The 16,337-nt window shown below is 41.3% G+C and overlaps 1 pseudogene; it reads left to right on the forward strand.

Moving 5' to 3' along the window:
• Nucleotides 1–13,299: 13,299 nt before the first annotated feature.
• Nucleotides 13,300–15,228, forward strand: LOC123827526 (annotated as a pseudogene).
• The last annotated feature ends 1,109 nt before the right edge of the window (nucleotides 15,229–16,337 follow it).

Genomic DNA, 16,337 nt, shown 5'->3' on the forward strand with positions numbered 1-16,337 from the left:
TTATAGAAACAAAATCAAAATAAGATATTTAGCCCTGGCTGATGTGGCTCAGTGGATTGAGTGTAGGCCTGCCAACCCAAGGGTCACTGGTTTGATTCCCAGTCAGGGCACATGTCTGGGTTGCAGGCCAGGTCCCCAGTCGGGGGCATGCGAGAGGCAAACCACACATTGATGTTTCCTTCCTCTCTCTCTCCCTCCCTTCCCCTTTCTCTAAAAAATAAATAAATAAATCTTTTTAAAAAATCTTTAAAACTGAATTAATTACAAATCAGTTTATATGTGTGCTTTTTGGCTTAAATTAGAGCTCTGAGAAGGGAATCTACTGTATTTAAATTATAAACAATTCCCATGCTAGCACAGCTCTGCTTGGAAAAATAAAAATATTCTCCTACAAGATTTGTCTCTGTATCAGTAAACCAGGCTGCCAATTTTTATCCTTCAGTCAACCTGCCATAGGGAACTTTCTCAAGTAACCCAAAATGTGGGTTGAGAAAGAGAAATCAGTGCATCAGGTTTAAGTGCACTGTGAGTATCAATCTCCTGCTTATGCAAATTTCTTGTGCCAGTAGGAGCTGCTCAAGCAATCTCATATAAACCCCTGCCATCGGATGATGGACGGATGCTGCCCATGTCCAGATAGGGCTTCGTGAAGTAGATGACGCTCCATGCAAGACAGGTCGTTCAAGTTCCAGGCCACTTGTCTGAGGGTGACTGACTTCCTCTGTCTCCACCAGGACCATGAATAATCAGAGCTATATCTCAAATGGAGGGTAGGTGCTGAAGAGAGCATTCTACCGCTCTGAAACGCTCAAACAGACATTTGTGGTAGGCTCCATTTAGCATTCCAATAGCCTGTAGGAAATTCAAGCACCATTAGATCAGCTGGGTGTTAAGGCTTAAGTGAGAGAGCACTTGCATTGCAACCTGGGACAGCTGGGGAGTCCTCTCTGGGCCGTATTTAAAGCTGTACAGGTTACCCAGCACATCCAAATATGATTCACATTTCATCCAACAACAAAGAGGCCCACTAACTGTTTAACTTTTCCTCTGTGGTTGGTAGGACAAAGTGAAGCAGTTGCCACTCCTCTGAAGGATGTAACGTGCCTGAAAATTGGAAATCCAGAAATTTCATTGAACTGGCATGTCCTTGAATTTTCTTGTAGTTTATATCCATTATGTTGCATTCATTTTTCTTTCCAAGATATTATGTGCATTATGCTCACCGGGTACAATATGCATGATGTCTTTAACGTAGTGGACAGTGTAATATTCTGTGGAAATGTGAGATGATCGATATTCCAGTGGACTTCATTATGATAGAGAAGCGGGAAGTTAATATAGAGGGAACTAAGATTGTAAAAAAATACTGTTGGCTGTGCCAGGTGAAGGACAATTGATTTTGATAGTCTTAGTTTATTATTATTATAAAAATAATTTGCCATCTCAAAAATTTATATCAGCCACTGGGGTACCAGTCAAGTACCCATATCTGTTAAGTCTTCTTCAATTGAAGTTACCATCTGATCTGTTAAGATATTCCAGTTCATTCTCCTAAACCCCTCTAAATTATTCAGTGATGAAACAGGGAAGGAATACCACCCACGTGAGTTTCCTTGGGCCGTTGTAACAAAGTACGGTACCTGTTTGTTTGGGTGGTTACAAACAACAGTGATTTATTGTCTCACAGTCTTGGAGGCGAGGAGTCCAAAGTCAGGATGTCGGCAGGGCCATGTATCCTCTGATATCTGTTAGGGGAATCTGTTTGCCTTTTCCAGCCTTTCAGTGGTGGCCATCAGTTCTTAACATTCTTTAGCTTGCAGCTGAATCACTCCAATCTCTGTCGACCTTGTCACCTGGCATTCTCTGTTTCTCTCCTCTTCTGACAAGGACACCAGTTACCTTGGATTAAAGATTCACCCTACACAAGTATGACCTCATCTTAATTTAACTAATTATATCTGCAAAAACCTTGTGTCCAAACGAGGTCACATTCTGGTATGGAGTACAGAAGTACAGAGTATTGGAACATCGACATATCTTTTGGGAGGACACAGATGAACCCATAACAGCATCCTTATATTTTCTCAACACTTTGATGTTGGTGCTCATTTCTGAAATTTCCCTGGGGATTCAGTATCATGTTTTGTGAATAAGGATTATTTCAGGAGTTCAAATATGTTCTTTCAGTTTTACTAGCCTTCATTCTATTGGTGAGGGAGCTGCTGTTACAGTTTATGTGTATACCAATTATGCATTCAGAAACGAGGAAAAATAACTTCAGAGTGTATCTGCAAACTCAACTGACCTATTCTGATGTGGACTCAGGCTGAAGTTCCATTTATCTCCCAACCCCGTGCCCTGAGCCTTCAGTCTGACTTGTCTCATGGTGGCAAGTGCCAGACTGTTCTAACACCCAGAACCAGCTCTTGAGTATCGGTTGCCCTTTCATGCTTGATGGTAACTCTGGTAAAGAGATGCAGGGCCTTTTGGAGAAGACCATAACTAAACAATATTAGATGCTGCAACAACATCAAAGGGATATGTTATCTCTTAATTCAAAGCTGTCCAGCCAAATCAGTCTAGGTAAAACAAGTCTGAGAATTGGTGAGAGGCAATGACACTTCATTATAGTGGTAGTAACTAAAGTCAGGTAGGCCCTAAGTTTGAGCTTCCTCAGGCTTTCCCTTTCTGTGCACATTCCAAGGATAGAGGAGGGCCTCAGGTTGCCACGTCCAGCTCACGGGTCAACTGGTAATCACACCCTCTCATGACCTTCTCTAACATATACATATCGGGCAGACCTATGATTTGATAGTTTTTTGTTTGTTTTTACAAAAATCCATATGACAACAGTCTTCTGTGGGCACCCCAGGTATTATCAGCTACTGCCAATGATTCCTAATTACCAAAGCAGTTGATTAACAAATGAACTTGACTTCTATCACAGCAGCCATGCTTACTGATTCTGCTGTGGTCATTTGTCACCTTTCTGCCCGAACCAGCAGAACCAGTAAAGCGGAGGGAGATTTCAAGGAATTGGCTTCCATGACTGTGGGGGCTGGAAAGTCTGCAATCCGCAGGGCAGGCTGCAGGCTAGCAACTCTCAGGCAGGAACCAAGTGCACTCCATACATGGAATTTCTTCTGACTCAGAGACTGTAGTGTTGCCTTTTTTAAGTTTCATTGAGAAATTTGACATGAATCACTGTGTAAGTTTAAGGCACACGGCATGATGGTTAGATTTACATATGACGTCTGTCTGGAAAATGTCCAACCATTTTTAACATAACAAGAACCATTTGTGTGACACTAACCTGGCAGCGAAGGAGAGTGGACTGGAATGTGCATGTGTGAACAATGACAACTTCACTGTACTAGTCAGTGGGGGTGGTAGATGGGTTGAGTGAGCATGTGTACTGTGTGGTCGTCACATTCAAAATGACTGAGCAGAGCAATGAATCTACGTCAAATTTTGAATTAAATTTGAACATTCCTTTGCAGAAACTTTTCAGAAATTTAGAAGGCTGCAGCTAGGGGTAACTGGTGATTGGCAGCTTTATCACCACAGTGCCCCCATTCATGCATCAGTCTCATGCAGAGATTTTTAGTGAAATATCAAATCTCTCAGGTCTCTCAGCTCCCCCTAACAACCCAGACTCGGTGCCCTGTGACTTACAGCTTTTCTCAAAACTAAAATCACTTTTGAAAGGGAAGAGATTTCAGGCCTTCAGTAAGATTCAGGAAAATATGGTGGGGAGACTGATGGCAATTGGGAAACCTGTGAGGCCCCAAGGTGCCTACTTTGAAGGGGACTGAGGCATCACTGTCTCATGTCTAGTGTGTCTTGTCTCTTCTTCAGTAAATGTCTGTTTTTCATAATGTTTGGCTGGATACTTTCTGGACATACCTTGTTTATTGTGAAAATGTTGCCACAGTGGGTTCAGCTAACATCCATCATTTTTATAGATACAATATAAAGAAAAGAAATTAGGAAAGAGAAAAACAATTTTGTTTTGTAATGAGAATTCTTATGATTAACTCAAATTTCCTGTATATTATACAGAAGTGTTAGCTATAGTCATTATATGGCACATTGCATTCCTATTACTTACTTTTCTTATAACTAGAAGTTTGTACATTTTGGTCACCTGCCTTCAACTCCCTCTCTCCTCACTGTCCATCTCTGGTCACCATCCACAAGCCTGATCTCTTTTTCTATGAGTTTTCTTAAATTTCCACATATAAGTGAGATCATACAGTATTTGTCTTTCTGTCGGACTCATTTCATTTAGCATAATGCTTGTGAGATCTATGCATGTTGTTACAAATGGTAGTAATTCCTCATGTTTTATGTCTGAATAGCATCCTGTTGTACATATGTACCAAAACTACTTTATCTGTTCCTTCACTGACAGACACTTAGGTTGTTTCCAGGTCTTGGCTGTTGTAAATAATGTGGCTTATGAATATGGGGTGTAAAATATCTTTTAGAATTAGTGTTTTCATTTCCTTTGAATATGCCCAGAAGTAGTATTGCTGAGATATATGGTAATTTTTAAAGAATTTTTTTGGATCCTCTATACTGTTTTTCATAGTGGCTGCACCAATTTATAATTTCACCAACAGTGCACAGGCATTCCCTTGAATACTTTCATGGTTTCCTTCATTTTACTGAACTCCATTTTTGTGTGCATGCATTTAAAAAAATTAGTTTTCTGGTGTGTCATTGTAGTTCACTAAACTTCTTTAAGAGGATTATTCTGAATTATTTGTCTGATAGTTCATAAATCTCCATTTCTTCAAGATCAGTTTTATTAGTTTCATTTGGTGATGTCCTCCTTACCTGTTGTGGATGTGTGTGTGTGTGTGTGTGTGTGTGAGAGAGAGAGAGAGAGAGAGAGAGAGAGAGAGAGAGAGATACTTGATTTCTCACATTGGTATCTGCACATTTGAGTAATTGGATTCTTTCTCAAGAGTTTCCAGGTTTGCTTTGACAGAGCTAGAGCTTCACCAGTCAGCTCAGTTTGGGCCTCTGGGCATGTCTGCTGGTAGCGTCCTTGGGCAGGTGGGGCCAACTATTATGGTCTGTATTGGGGGTGAGACAACTATTTGAGTTCTGGGGTCAGGGGAGATGGGGGAAACTATGCTACTGGCTGAGAACAGTTGGATAGGACTACTGTGAGGCTGAAGGATGCACTGTGCAGTTGTCCAGATTCTCTGGCCGGGCTTACTAGCTTGTTGGGACCATGTTCAATGGTAGACGGCACTATGGATTAGCTTCCTTGCCTTGGCAGGGCAGCAGGATTGGATGCAGGGCCAGTACAGCCTGTTGTTTCGATACCTGATTCAGGCCAGAGTGTGCACTGAATTCCCTGGTCAGGTGAGGCCACTGGTCTTGCTCTGCATCCTGGAAAAGCCACAGGCTGTGCTTTCTGTTCAAGTGCCCCTGTATGTAGGGCTGTTGGATGGGCTATGCAGTTCCCTTGTGCTTTGGTTAGGTTCCCTAGTCAGCAGGATAGAGGCAGTATTCAGCAATGAGCAGGGCTATGAATTAGGTTTCCTGACAAGGAACAGTGGGAGAATCAGCTTTAAAGCCAGTGAAGCTCTTTGTTGTCTCAACGCAAGCTGACCTATGCACTACATTCCCTGGCCAAACAGTTCCATTGCCTTTGCTCTGCAGACTGTGGGTTCTGCCTTCCCTTCTTTCAGTGTCTCTGGGCCACTTAGTTTCTAGTTGTTCTGGTCAGTCCTGCTGCAGAGGGGAGCGACAGCAGGTGGGGTTGTGTAGCAGATCCCTTGCCTGGGTAGAGTCACTCCAGGCAACTCTCAATTTCCCTAACAGGCTCTCTGGTAGCAGAGGCTGGGTGTTACTCACAGTCTTGGCCATGGATTGATACCCCTGCCTAAGTATCCCAGGGGATCTCTCCACACCAGGTACTGGCTTTGCTCAGGGGGCTATCAGCTCTGCCTGCCAGCCTTTCAGCATGAGCATTGCTGGGCTACACCACTTTCAGGAGTTGTCACTACTTGAGCACTGCAGGTATGAAGCTGGTCTGCCAAGATTCACATGCTAGTTGTTGCAAGACCCTCCCCTCTTCCACATCACAGTGGGATTCACGTGGTGAGCTCAGCAGATTCTTCTACAATCTCCAGGAGTGAAAGCAGATTAGGGGCTTCCACAAAGTGACCCACAATGCTGTGGGGGCTGGTTGTCCCCATCCCCTCGGATTCTTTTTTTCCCACTTAAGGAACTAGAGGCTCAGGGAAGACCTGTCTGTGTGGTGTTATGATGGCCCTGGGGAGGGGCAATGCCATTAACCTGTACCTATTTCTCTTACCTTCTACTTCAGTCCACCATGGTCTCTGCAGTGCAGCAGGCTCCTTCAGCCCCACCCTCATGTTGTAGGATTCTTTTCATAGTGTCTTGTTCTTGAATAGCTGTTAGTTGTTCTTTCTGTGGGGATCTGGAGGCAAAGTCAGGAACCACCCGTGTTGTCATCTCAGTGGCATCTCTTCCAGGTTTGCCCTCAAGGCTTTCAGCCAATTAAATGAGGTTCTTCCAGATTATGAAGGATAATCTTGCTCACTTAAAGGTAACTCATTATTGACATTAACTTCATTTACAAAATACCTTCATAGCAACATCAAGATTACTGCTTAATTAGATAATGGAGCACTATATTATACTCAACTTGACACATAAAATTAACCATCATATTTCCCTTTTTGGGACCCATCACTCAGTGAAATCAGTCAGACCATTTAAATGCCATGATTTTCTACTTTAATGTCTTGCTTACTATAAGAATACCTTCTATAGGACTTTATAATAATCTGGCATTTCTCTTACTTATGCATTTCTCAGTGCTTTGTTGGAAAGTGTAGTGTCTGGGACTTCCTACAGACATAATTAGTTTGGATGAGCAAGCTATATAAAATAAATCTACTCCATCATTCCCATTTCCGAAGCCTTTATATTCCTCTTTCTGTAATATACTAAGTATTTTCTGGAATGTGTACACCAGTCCATGTGAGCCAGTCTCGAGCAGAAGCACTCCCAGATACTTGTGCTGGCACACTGAACTCCACTTCCCTAGGAAATGTGCACACGTTGTTAAATTTGACCTCATCTAAACATTTGGTCCTTCCTTTTTTTAATTTAGAAATTGGAATCCATTCTCACACATATTCTTAAGTATGATGTCAAATAATCAGCAAAATTTTGAAAATTTTTGCTGTAAAGCTATCCCATCCCATGTTTTGGTTTTGGCCCCTTGGGCGTATGGGGTCTGATTCTATTCTAGGCCAAGAAGCAACAAGTTTGGGGCAGTGTCATGATGACAGTTGGTGTTTGCTTGCAAGGTAACTTCCTCATGAGAAGACTCACAGGATCTCAAAACAACATAGAATTAGCCGTACAAGACCGGGGTTGGGGGGTTACTTCTGCTGATATGAGAGGGCTAGAAGGTTTGGAGGGCCAGAGAGCTCAGAGTCTTTTGAATCTACCTAAGTATATTCATCCAATTGGGAGAATCCTTCTTTTTTTTCAGAAAAAAATCATCCTAAATTACAAAGAGATTTGATAACACTGTACTTCCAGCTATATTTTAATTTGGTAGCATGCATGATCAGACTGTGCCTTTTCTTTTTAGCTGTATTGTCCTGATAGGAGACCATTGCAGTACAGTCACAAGGCTCCTGATCCTTGAAAATACCTCAAGCTAAAAATGAACAATTTCATCATTCTTGTCGAAGTTTCCTTCCTCTTTCCTTCTACCCCATCTCTCCCCTTCCTCATTTTTCTTTCCCTCCCTCTCTCCCTCCCTTCCTCCCTCTCTCCCTCCCTTCCTCCCTCACTCCCTCCATTTCTCCTTCTCTCTCTCCCTTCTTTCCCCACTTCCTTCTCCCATTCCTTCCTTCTTCCCTCCCTCCCTTCTTCTGTCCTCCTTTCTCTTTTCCTCCTCCTCCTCCTCTTTCTTCTCTGTCCACTTCTTCTTCATCTCTATTTTATGTAAATAGAAGCTTGCAGTCCAATTTACCGTCTCTGTATTGCTTTTTGTCTTTATCAAGGCCCATTTTAGAAATGTGTCTAACAAAGCCTACCCTTTATTTCAGGTGATATTGGATGATAATTAAAGTAACTTTTTTTGTAATTTTATGCCGTCTATTTTATATATTCCATTTTCCAATTATATTACACCATCATTAGTGCCTTTAATCCAAACAAGGTAGGAAAATTCCAGATGTTCATCCTTAGATGTTAACTTCTTGCTTCAAATATTTTATCAGTTTTAGAAATAGAAACCACTTATATTCAGAAGATAAACTTTAATACAGAATATTAGGTAGTTAGAACATCATCTGAAGGGCTTCAGGAGGATATTTTAGGTTCAATATGTAGGAATGTTTCTGGACACACACAGGACTGATTCAAAGTAGCATTATTCGACAGGAGGCTGATACTAGAGCTAGAAGTTCAAGAACACCCCTGGGGCTCAGATTCAGGCTTTATAAAATTGGAGATAAAAAGCTGTCATGAAACTGTTTGGGAACACATAGGAGAAAAGAGAATAGACATTTAAACACTGTCTCTCTTAAGCCTTCCAAATCTTAAACTAGTCCATCTGACAAGTAGACTCTAATTCAGATTTCTAAAACAGGTGAGTTGCAAGGTAGTCCGGAAAACAGAGTTTTCACCTTTCCAATCTAACTAATAGGATGATGGATTGGAGGTTGAGTGAGTTCTTTCTCAATTTTCATCAGAAAATGAACCCTGGACATCACAAAGATAGTGAAATAGGAGGCTCCTGAATTTCTCTCCTCTCACGGACACACCAAATATACAGCTACATATAGCAGTTTTCTCTGAGAGAAGTCCAGATATTAGCTAAGTGACTTCTATATATCAGGCAACTGAGAAAAACTCTCATCAAAACAGTCAGGAAAGGCTGAGACACATTCTCGCCAAAAAACTACCCCTGCCCACAGTGTCATTAAAGCAGGAGGAAACTCCCACTGCCCAGCTTCTCCTTGAAGCCCAGCAGGTATGGCCCCAACTTTTAAGGCTGTCATCCAAGAGATGGATCTCCAAATCACCTAGCTCTGGTAGTGAAGAAGCCTCAGGTTTCACATATTAAATTTTTAAAAAGTTTTTAAGTGGGTAAACAAACACTTTTGGCAGCTATCTCCCTGGGGCTAAGCACAGAGAAAGCAGGCAGAAATATCTGTGTCCCAGTTTCTCCTTGGAAAGAAATTGACTGCATACTTTCCCTGCTGCTGTCTGAGGTTCTAGCTTCTAATCACGTTATGAGCTGACTGTGATCCTCCCAGGAACCTGATAGAGCTTGTGGGGACACGCCTTGCCATTTCCCCCCAGCTTGCTATAGCAATAATACCAGTGCCCAATTTCTCCCCGGAAGGAGCTTATTAACATATGTAGCACCCTGACTTTTATGGCTGTCATCCAACAGTTATTAGCTCCCAAATCACCTAATGCTAGGAGCTGATAAGGGATTAATATTCATGAGTCCCCAGGAACCACACATAACAAAGAGGCAGTTCTATTTGGGCACATAAGCAATTCCAGAGACTACTCCCTCTGGCTCAACACAGAGGGAATAAGCAAAAATGCCCTGCTCCTCACTGGTAGAAGCTAGACTGCATACTAACATCCTGACTTTCCCAGCTGCTACATGAAAGTTGAGTTTCCAATTAGACTACATTTGGGAGCTGAAGGGGCACAGAATTAGTAGTCACCCTGGAACATGATCAGGCATATGAGTGTTTCTTATGCCTATGGGCAACTGACAGGTCTTGGCACATTCTAGCTTTTGGGAGCCACTAGTAATGAAGTCAGGTGCTTGAACAATCAAATAGATTTGAGAGGCAACCAAGAGCCCAGGCTTGGCTGATTAATGAGGTTCATCTATACGAGGCCAGTTTTGTCAAGTTAAAGAGATGTTCAGAAACCTACACAAAGAGATAAGATAAAGAAACAAGGGAATATGTTCCAAACAAAAGAATAATATAAATCTTCAGAATTCATCTTTAGAGAAACAGGGAAAAATTGTCTACCCAATAAAGAGTTCCAAATAACCATCATAAAAATGCTCACTGAGGTAAGGACACTAATGCATGAACAAAATGAGAATTTCAGCAAGGAAAAGTACTAAAAAGTAACAAACAGAAATCATAAAATGGCAGATTACAATAACTGAACTGAAAAATATAATAGAAGGATTCAACAGCAGTCTAGTTTAAGCAAAAGGAAGGATCATAGAACTCAGGATTATAAAGCAGGCTACAAAACAAGTCTTAGAAATTTAAGAATAAAATTATATCAAGCATCTTTCCCCACCACAATGGGTATAAAACTAGAAATAAATTACAAGAGAAAACTGGAAAATTCATAAATATGTAGAGATGAAGAACATGCTCCTGAACAACCATTTGGTCAAGGAAGAAATCAAAAGGGAATCAAAAAATACATTGAGCTAAATAAAAAGGGAAACAACATACTAAATTTATAGGTTGCAGCAAAAGTGGCATAAAAAGTTTAGAGTAATAAATGCTTACATTAAGCCCTGGCTGGCATAGCTCAGTGGATTGATCGCGGGCTGGGAACCAAAGTGTTCGATTCCCAGCCAGGGTACATGCCTGGGTTGCAGGCCACAGCCCCCAGCAACCGCACATTGATGTTTCTCTATCTCTCTCTATCTCCCTCCCTTCCCTCTCTAAAAATAAATAAATAAAGTCTTTTAAAAAATAAATAAAATAAATGCTTACATTAAAAAAAGTTCTTAACCTAACTTTTAACCTCAAGAAACCAGAAAAAGAACAAATTAAGTCCAAAATTGGTAGAATAAAGGAAGGAAATAACAAAGATCAGAGTAGAAGTAAATGAGATTAGAAACACAATAGAAAACATCAATGAAACCAAAAGCTATTTTAAAAAAAATAAACAAAATTGACAAAGATTTAGCTAGACTAAGAAAAAAAGAGAGAAAACAAATATCAGAAATGAAAGAGTTGTAACTGCTAACAAGAAGTACTTAGGATCATAGAAATCTATTGTACTATAATTACATGCCAAAAATTAGATGATGTAGATGAAATTGTGAAATTCATAGAAACATGTAAGCTACTGAGACTAAATCATGAAGGAATAAAAAATTTGAATAGACCAATTACTAGTAAGGAGATTGAGTCTGTAATCGGAAACCTCCCAACAAACAAAAGTCCAGTACCAGAAAGCTTCACTAGTGAATTTTACAAAATATTGCAGAAGGAATTAATATCAATCCTTCTGAAATTCTTCCAAAAAATAGAAAAGGAGAGGACACTAGCTAACTCACTTCATGAGTCCAGAATTACCATGATACCAAAGCCAAAAAATAAAAAAATAAGTAAATTGAAAAGCCAGACAAAGATACTACAAGGAAAGAAAATTATAAGACAATATCACTGGGGATCATAGATTAAAAAAATATTCTCAACAAAAAATTAAAAAGTGAATACTCCATGATTAAGTGAGATTTATTCCTGGGATGCAATGATGGGTCAGCATATGCAAATTAATAAATGTGATATACCCCAAAAACAAAATGATGGATAAAAATCAAATAATCATTTCAATAGATGCATAAAAAAGCATTTGACAAAATTCAGCATAAAGTCATGACAAAACTCCTAACAAATATAGATGGATAGGATATAGATATAGGTATAGATGGAATGTACCTCAACGTAATAAAGGACATATATGATAATCTCACAGATAAGGTTATACTCCAATCTTTCAGAGAAAAGCTGAAAGCTCTTTCTCTAAGATCAGGAGCAAGACAAAAATGACTACTGTTGCCATTTTTATTCAACACAGTACTGGAAGTCCTAGCCATAGCATTTAGGCAAGAAAAAGAAATAAAAGGCATCCAAATTGGAAAATCAAAAGTAAAATTATCTGTTTGCAGGTGATATAATATTATATATAGAAAACACAAAAGACTCAACCAAAAAACACTTTTAGAACTAATAAACAAATACATTAAAGTTGCAGGGTGCAAAAATCAATACAAAAAATCAGTTGTGTTTTTATGTGTCAATAATTACTGTTAGAAAAAGATTAAGAAAACAATCCCATTTACAATAGTATAAAAATATTTAGGAATAAATTTGACCAAGGAAGTAGAAGATCAATACACATAAAACTATAAAACACTGATGAAAGTAAAATGAAGAAGGCATGAAAGATATTATGTGCTCATGGATTGAGAAGATTAATATTATTTAAATGTTCATGCTACCTAAAGTAGCAATAGAGTCAATGAAATACCTATCAAAATTCCAATGGCATTTTTCACAGAAGTAGAGAAAACATTCCTAAAATTGGAATGGAATCCATAAGACTCTACATAGCCAAAGCAATCTTGAGAAACATCAAAGCTGGAGACATTACACTTTCTGATTTCAAACTATATTACAAAACTATAGTAATGAAAACAGTATGAAGCTGGCATAAAAAGAGATGCATAGATCAGCGGAACAAGATAGAGCCTAGTTAAAAACCCAGGCATATATGATCAATTAATTATTGACAAAGACACCAAGAAAACACAAAGGAAAGAGATAGTTTCTTCATAAACACTGATGATAAAACCAGATATCCACACTCAGAAGACCCCCATCTTACACAATATCCAAAAGTCAACTCAAAATGGATTAAAGAATTGAAGACTCAAACCTGTAAAACTTTTAAAGGAAAGCATAACATGGTAAGATCCTTGTCATTGGCCTTGGCAATGAATTTTTTGGATTTGACACCAAAAGCAAAGGCAACAAAAGTAAAATCAACATGAAAAGCTTTTGCACAACCAAGAAAATTGTCAGAATGAAGAGGCAATCTACCAAATGGGAGAAAATATTTGCAAAGCTCATGTCCAATAAGAACCAATATACAAAATAAATAAAGAACTCGTGTAATTGAATAGCAAAACAAAACAAAACAAAAATAAAACCCAATTTAAAAATGAGCAAAGGGCCAGATTAGACATCTTTCCAAAGAAGATGCACAAATGACCAACAGGTATATGCAAAGGGGCTCAACATCACAAATTGTCAGGGAACTACAAATCAAAACCACAATGAGATATCATATCTGCTAGAATAACTATTATCAGAAAGAAAAAAAATAAGTGTTGAGGAGGATGTGAGGAAAAGGGATAAGTGCACTGTTGGTAGGAGTGTAACCAGTATGAAAAACAGCTTGTTAGTTTCCTCAAGAAATTAGAAGGAAGGAGAGAAAATGGTGTCCACAGATTATACTACCTACAGCCAAGCTGCAACCCAGCAAGGCTACCGTGCTCATACCACCCAGCCCACTCAGGAATATGCACAGACCACCCAGACATATGAGCAACAAAGTTATAGAACCTATGGACAGCCCACTGATGCAAGCTATACTTAGGCTCAGACCACTGCTACGTATGGATGGGCAGATAGCCTATGCAACTTCTTATGGACAGCCTCCCACAGGCTATACTGCTCCAATTGCCCCCAGGTGGATAATCAGCCTGTCCAGAGGTATGGCACTGGTGCTTACAATACCACCACTGCTACGGTCACTACCGCCCAGGCCTCCTATGCAGCTCAGTCTGCATATGGCACTCAGCCTGCTTACCCAGCCTGTGGGCAACAGCCAGAAATCACGGCACCTGCAATATGACAGGATGGTAACAAACCTGCTGAGACTAGTCAGACTTAATCTAGTACGGGGGGTTACAACCAGCCCAACCTGGGATATGAACAGAGGAACTACAGTTATCCCCAGGTACCAGGGAGCTACCCAGTGCAGCCAGCCACAACACCACCATCCTATCTACCCACCAGCTATTCCTCTACACAGCCGACTAGTTATAATCAGAGCAGTTACTCTCAGCAGAACACCTATGGGCAGCTGAGCAGCTATGGACAGCAGAGTAGCTGGGGTCAACAAAGCAGCTAGGAGCAGCACCGGCCCACTAGTTACCCCAGCCAAACCCGATCCTACAGCCAGGCTCCAAGTCATTACAGCCAACAGAGCAGCAGCCGCTGGCAGCAGAGTTTATTCTGACAGGACCACACCAGTAAAATAGGTGTTTATGGGCAGAAGCATGAGTGGACCTGACAACCAGGCCAGGGGAAGAGGGGGACTGATAGTGGAGGTGTGAGCAGAGGTGGGCGGGGAGGAGGGCGTGGTGATATGGGCAGTGTTGAAGAGCGAGGTGGCTTCAATAAGCCTGGTGGGCCCACAGGCAAAGGACCAGATCTTGATCTAGGCCCACCCGTTTATCCAGATGAAGATTCTGACCACAGTGCAATTTATGTACAAGGACTAAATGCTAATGTGACTCTAGATGATCTGGCAGACTTCTTCCAGCAGTGCAGTTGTTAAGATGAACAAGAGAACCGGGTGATTCCTAGCCCATATCTACTTGGACAAGGAAACGGGAAAGCCCAAAGGTGATGCTACAGTGTCCTGTGAAGATCCGTCAACTGCCAAGGCCGCCCTGGAATGGTTTGATGGGAAAGATTCCAAGAAAGCAAACTTAGTTTCTGTTGCTCGGAAGAAACCTCTGATGAGCAGCATGCGGAGGGGTATGCTGCCCAGAGAAGGCAAAGGGATGCCGCTGCCGCTCTGTGGAGATCCAGGGGGCCCTGGAGGTCCTGGAGGACCCATGGGTCGCATGGGAAGCCATGGCAGAGATAGAGGTGGCTTTCCCCCAAGAAGACCCCTGGGGTTCCTGAGGGAACCCATCTGGAGGAGGAAATGTCCAGCACCAAGCGGGAGACTGGGGTATGGAATTGTCCGGCACCAGTCTGGGGTGTGGAAACCACAACTTTGTCTGGAGAACAAAATGCAGCCAGTGTAAGGCCTTGAAGCCTGAAGGCTTCCTCCCACTGCCCTTCCCACCTCTGGGTGGTGACTATGGCAGAGATGTCCCTGGTGGCATGTGGGTAGGAAGAGGTGGCCTCAGGGACCGTGGTATTCCTGGTGGCATGTTCAGAGTTGGTCGTGGTGGAGACAGAGATGGCTTCTGTGGTGGCTGGGGCATGGACCCAGGTGGCTTTGGTGGAGGAAGACGAGGTGGCCCTGGAGGTCCTCCTGGACCTTTGATGGAACAGATGGGAGGAAGAAGAGGAGGGTGGAGGACCTGGGAAAATGGATAAAGGTGAAAACCGTCAGGAGCGCTGAGTCTGGCCCTACTAGATGCAGAGACGCCACAGCTGCATTGACTACCAGATTTATATTTTAAACCAGAAAATGTTTTAAATTTATAATGTTGTTTACAACATTATGATTATTCCTTGTCTGTACTTTAGTATTTTTCACCATTTGTGAAGAAACATTAAAACAAGTTAAATGGTAGTGTGCTGAGTTTTTTTTTTTCCTTCTAAAGATGGTTGTTTAAGACTAAACAATGGGAACCCCTTGTGAGCATGCTCAGTATCATTGTGGAGAACCAAGAGGGCCTTTAACTAACTGTAACAATGTTCATGGTTGTGATGTTTTTGTGTTTTTCTTTAAATAAAATTCCAAATGTTTATAAACAGTCAAAAAAAGAAATTAAGTAGAACTACCGTCTCATCCAGCAATCCTGCTTCTGGGTGTTTATCCAAAGGAAAAAAAAAATCACTGTCTTAAAAAGACAGGATCTGCTTTTTAAAGCCTTCAACTGTGGGTTTCAGTGCTTCACAAAGCGGGCCTCTGGCTACCTAGGCGAGTGGAGGCAGTGTTCACCAACGCACAGCTTTGGCTCTCCCTGGGGGCTCTCCGAGGCATGTCTGTATACCTGCTCAGCGTAGTTCTGAAGCTGTTGCTGCTGCCATGCAGCCCTGAAGCCCAGAGTATTTCTGACATGAAGGGAGAAGGTTAGAAGGCCAGGCAGTGGTCCGTGATCCAATCACTGCGCCTTCTCTTGGAGGAGGGATAAAGGATGTGTCAGGCCGACATTCCCATCTGGCTAATTGAGCCACCTTTGGAAAGCTGCTTAGTTCGCACACCTTTAAGCTAGAACTATATTTCTTCTCAAAACTTGCATCAGTTCATTACAGATATTCACCAGCGTGACTGTCCGTATAGTGTCTATCTGGGAAAGAGCCAGGAGAGTTTGAACCGCATTATCGCATTCCCAGGATCTCCTGATGGCACCTGGACTGGCACATAGTGGGAACTTTCAAATGAATATTTGTCAAATTAATGAATGAAGAAGTAAAACAGTGCATATTTTGAATATAAATAAAATGATGTTTGGTTTCTCGAAAAGTGGAGCGTGCCAAAACTAGTTCAATTCCTTCTTAAAG

Source organism: Phyllostomus hastatus, unplaced genomic scaffold (genome assembly GCF_019186645.2).
Source record: "Phyllostomus hastatus isolate PE091 unplaced genomic scaffold, TTU_PhHast_1.1 phas_contig_86, whole genome shotgun sequence".
NCBI classification, from domain to species: Eukaryota; Metazoa; Chordata; class Mammalia; order Chiroptera; family Phyllostomidae; genus Phyllostomus; species Phyllostomus hastatus.